This window comes from Grammomys surdaster, unplaced genomic scaffold, assembly GCF_004785775.1.
Source record: "Grammomys surdaster isolate TR1022 unplaced genomic scaffold, NIH_TR_1.0 364, whole genome shotgun sequence".
Taxonomy (NCBI): domain Eukaryota; kingdom Metazoa; phylum Chordata; class Mammalia; order Rodentia; family Muridae; genus Grammomys; species Grammomys surdaster.
The window spans coordinates 1,504,921-1,510,261 of record NW_021604783.1 but is presented as its reverse complement, the minus strand read 5'-3'; positions in this window follow the sequence as shown (position 1 = coordinate 1,510,261).

Here is a 5,341-nt window from a genome sequence, read left to right as displayed (position 1 = left end):
TCTCTTTCTTTCTCTCTCTCTCCCTCTCTCTCTCTGTCTGTCTCTCTCTCTTTCTCTCTCTCTCTCTCTCTTCCTACCTCTGCCTCCTAAGTATGGGATTAAAGGTGTGTGCTGTCACACCCAACTCTACTATCTTTTCTCCTAGACATTTATATGTATGATTTGTTTGGGTTAGTTTTCTTATATGAAGTATTAGAAGTCGTGCCTGCTCCCTGATCTAGTTGTGAGCTTTTAAATCAATATCAGTCCCTTGATCATCTCACTCTACAAAAATCTTGAAGTCAGGTAGTATGAGTTTTGTAGTTTTAGTCTTTCAAAAGGTATTTTGGTCATTTTAGGCTCTTTGTATTTTCAGGTAAAAGGGAAAATCTGCTTCTGATTTCTACAACAACAATAAAAACTTCAAGATTTTACCTGAGATTCTGTTAGATGTTTAAGACAATGGGCAAACTAGACAGATAGTTCTTTTATTAAAACATTTTTAATAACCTGTGCATTCCCAACCCATTGACACGATATATCTCTTCAAGTAGTTGTGTCTTTTTAGCTAGGTATCCAAGTACTTGGGTTTTTGTCTTGTTTTAATTCTTTAGAATGAATAACTTACACATCTTGTGTCAAACATTCTTAAAAGCTTATGTGTTTGATAGTACTGTAAAGAGATACTTTAAATTTCTTTAGTTTCTGGAACTTAATTCTATGTAGAAATAATTGGTTTTGTCTCTTGACCTTGGATCCTACAACCTTGCTGAGTTTGTGAGTCCTCAAGTACTTCCCACGTAGATAATTGTCACCTGAGACTAAAGGCGGTTTCCCTTTCTCCTCTCAATCTAGGCCTGTTTTTCTTTCCTGGTCATTTGTGTTGATTGTAAGCACTGGGTATGCTGCACCAGAAGCTTGAGTATGTTGTTGTGTATCTGTAAGAGCAAACAGCTCTCTCTGACGTCTTCCCCAAAGATCCTCCATTAAATATACGGTCTTAGTCATTATAGGTAGATATTCTTCTAAATCAAGTTGAGAAATCTCCTTATATGCCTTATTTTGGTGGGAACTATTTTTTTTGTTGTTGAAGTGGATTTAGATTTGGGCAGATACTTTTTGTACATCTTTTGAGATGATCATAACTATGAGTTATAAGGATTTATTTTTGAATTTTGAACCAGCCTCACATTCCTGGAATAAATTCCACTTGGCCATCATATACATTCTCTTTTTATATTGCTGGGTTTAAATTTCTAAATTTTTATTTAAATATTCCTTTTGAATCTGAGCTCATAAAAACTACTGGCCTGTTTCTCTGTTTCCAGCATCTGGTTTTGTTATTAGGGTGATGAACCTTCATGGAATGAGTTCAGAAATATTTCATTCTCTTCAGTTTTACAGAAGAGTAGTGTAGAATTGTTGTTATTTATACCATAAATGTATGGTAGAATTTGTCAAGGATACCATCAAGGCTGAGAATTTTCTTTGAGTTAAGGTTTTTAGCTACAAAGTCAATACTGTTTTTTAAATAGTATTAAAAAACACGTATTTTATCTAATTTATTTTTATTTTATCTAATTTATTTTTACTTTAACATTTTCATTCAAGTGTATGATCTCCCTGTACCCTCTATCCTCTCCTTTTTCTTCCCTCCTACCTTAGCCCTCTGTGTTCCTCGGACTACTTCACTCCTACTTTTATGTCCACTTATGTGATATTTTATATTACATAGAATATAGGAAGCATAAATGAGAGAAAACACACAATATTTGTCTTAGGCTGGCTTGATTTGCTTAATATGATTATTTCCAATTGCATCCATTTCCTGAAAATGACATATTATTGTTATTAGATATTTTAATTTATCAATAGTTTTAACAGTTTTATTAAAATTATTTTATTAATAATTTTAAATTAAAATGTAATTATATCATTTGTCCCTCCCTCTAACCTCTCCCATGTACCTCTCCCCATCTTCCCCAAATTCATTGCCTCTTTTTCTTTAATTGCTTATATATATCAACAGATATATACATATATGTATGTATACACACACACACACACACACATGCCACATTTTGGAAAACTCACAATCATCACTTTACTAAACTAGCATAATTTCCTGTGTTCTAAATATGTACATGCTTATACCCACAGATAAGTGCAGTTCTCATCCTTCATCAAAGAAACTTTGCCACAGAGACCGTTATAAGAAACCACAACTCGCCGGGCGATGGTGGCGCACGCCTTTAATCCCAGCACTTGGGAGGCAGAGGCAGGTGGATTTCTGAGTTCGAGGCCAGCCTGGTCTACAGAGTGAGTTCCAGGACAGCCAGGGCTACACAGAGAAACCCTGTCTCAAAAAACAAAACAAAACAAAAAAAGAAACCACAACTCATCAAAATGCAGAGCCGTGGAGCCCAGTCACGGCTGATGAATCTACAGCTCAACTCCTGCATCCAAGGCTCAGGGATCACCACGGAAAAAGGCATGGGAAGTTTTTTGTTTGTATTTGGTTTTGTTTTTCAAGATAGAGTTTCTCTGTGTAGTCTTGGCTGTCCTGGAACTCACTCTAGTCCAGGCTAGCTTCACACTCAGAGAGAGGCCTGCCTCTGTCTCCTGAGTGCTGGGATTAAAGGCGTGTGTCATCACCACCTGGCCTGGCATGAAAAGTTTTTTAAAAGCCAAGGGAACAGAAGTCTGCTCTGAGATTGCCTCTTCTAGAGATGTCAAGGAAGCTACACATGAAATCTTACCAATATGGCTTCCGAATCAATAAACCTGAACAAGCATGCAATAAACATGTTAACAGAGAAGGGGCAAATTTCATAGGGTCCCCACCCTAGTCAAAGACCTAGAGGCAAGTAAGGAAGGCAGAGAGTGGGAGAAATAGTTGTAAATAGAGCTTCAGTAAACACTGATGTCCACGTGTACCTGTGATGTGTTGATTTGGAGTTCTTCAGATAAATAACCAGGATTGGTATAACTGATCAATAATAATAATAATAATAATAATAATAATAATAATAATAGTCATAGTGATAGTAATAGTTGATAATGTCATTAGTCTGTTGAGAAACCTCCATGCTGGGTTCATAGTGACTAGACTACTTACTTCCTGTCCTCCGTGTTAATAGATAGGGGTTCCTTTCTGTCTGCATCCTCAGCAGTGTTTGCTGGAGGCTTTCATGCTGACTGGGGTAAGATGAAATTCATGCAGCTTTTATTTGATGGCTAGTGAGGTTGAACTTTCTTCTTTATTGGTCATTTGCATTTCATCTCTTGAGAACCGTTTGCGTCATGTCCTCATTCATAGAGGTCACCTAGCATCTTCCATGAGTTTTGGCAGTGTGTAGATTTACATGGTTCTCCCGAGTTGCTTAATTCACTGGGATAATGTCCTAATGTTATTCTTTGAAGACTTTTTACCCTATGTGACATTGCCTCTCATTCCTGGTATTGAGAATTTGTGTATCTCTCTTTGGGGAGGAAGGTTAAATTTTATAGACCCTTTCAAAACCTGCTTTTGGCTTCCTTGACTTTCCTTAATATTTTTTTCCAATTGTGTCTCATTACTCTGTATTTTATCTTCATGATATCCATTATTCTTCTTATCTTAGCATTAATTAGTATTTCCCGACCTTTTGGGAGGGCACTGTTATTCTGGCTACATTGTAACTCACAGAGATCCACTTAACTCATGAGTGCTGGGATTTAAGGTACTGGGTTTTTGTTTTTTAATTTAAAGATTTATCTATGTGTGTGTTGGCCTGTATGCGTATATGCACAGCACATATGTGTAATGCCAGTGGAAGACAGAAGAGTGCATTGAATCCTCTGAAACCAGAGTTACAGCTACTTTTAAGCCACCATGTGGATTCTGGGAACCCAACCTTGGGTTTCTGAAAGAGCAAGTGCTCTTAACCACTGAGCTATCTCTAGCCTTTTTTCATTTCTTAGAGTGGACACTGAAGCCACTAAAGGACCAGAAATCCCTTTGCTCCTCTGTTGTAGAAATTTAATGTTATGAGTGTCTCTGAAGAGCTGCCTTGGTGCATCCGACAGATTCTACTATGCTGTGTTTTAATCACATAAAATACCATCTGACTCCTCTTTAATTTCCTTTTTCATCCATGCATTATTCAAAAGTATATTTTTAGTCTTCAAGGAAAAAAATAGCGACTCCAAGTTCATCTGTGGTAGTGGGAACGTGAAATGGGAAACCATGTGGCTGTAAACAGGCTTTCAATAGTGGCAGACGAGAGGTAGATAAGAAGGGAGAAAGGGTGTGAAAGAGGGAAGGGTACCCGAGGGCCCCTGGCTCCTGTGTACACTGAAATCCTGGGTGCTTTACCCACCTGATGTGGGAGGATCTCCAGCAACTGCACGTTCATCCCTCAGAGCTGCTATAGGGCAGCAAAATGGGTAAAATTTGAACTTGAATCTTTTTGTTAAAACGTTTATATATTAATTGTACAGAGTCTTGGGATCCATTATGGCATTCCATGCATGCAACAATGACCTTTGATCATATTAATCCCTCTGCCTTTTCTTATCCCATCACCCCACTTTCACATCCCTAATGCTTGCCCACAGTACTTTCATGTCATCTCCCATTCCTGGATTCCACATGTGATACTTGCCTTTGTGAATCTGCCATACTTGACTCCATATAATGACCTCTAGATCCTCACATCCAGGGTGAATCTTAAAATGTTTTTTCTTTTAAGAAAATGGCATTCTGTGCCACAAGCTCTCTTTTCTTTTTTTTTTCTTTCCCTTTCTGGCAGCTTGCAAAGTTTCGACAAGAAAGAGTAACTTCAGCAGCTGTCACGGATGTAAATTGGACAAACTTTGCAGGCTTGACATATTTCCTGGTAGGTTTCTGTGAACTATGTCAGTTCTTCAACTCCCACCCCCAGAATATCTAGCTAAATGTACCATGAAAGGAGAGTGTCTCTAGAATCTTACACTGAGTTAATTTGAGAAGCAGAGTGTAAACCTGTGTTAGTGGTTAAAACAGGTAAATTGAGCATGCTACCAAATCTGGTCCCCAAGTTGTGCAGAAGAGAGTCTCTTTAGGTTAACCTAGGTGAAGCATGCCAAAAATGGCCCAAAGGATACTGACAGTGATCAGCATCAATCACTAGATTCCAGTTTTAAAGTCAGACAGAAGAGAATTACAAATCTCCACATGAGTTAGGCATTTTTGTTTCTCTGTTTCTGAATTCTGCAGTGTCTTTTCCAGATATGGGTTACATTTTCATCTTCATGATCTTTGCTGGATGATCCCAAAGGCATAGATGGCTTGATGACCCACGATGAGCGGTTGTTGTTCAGAACATTTCTGCACCCTTAC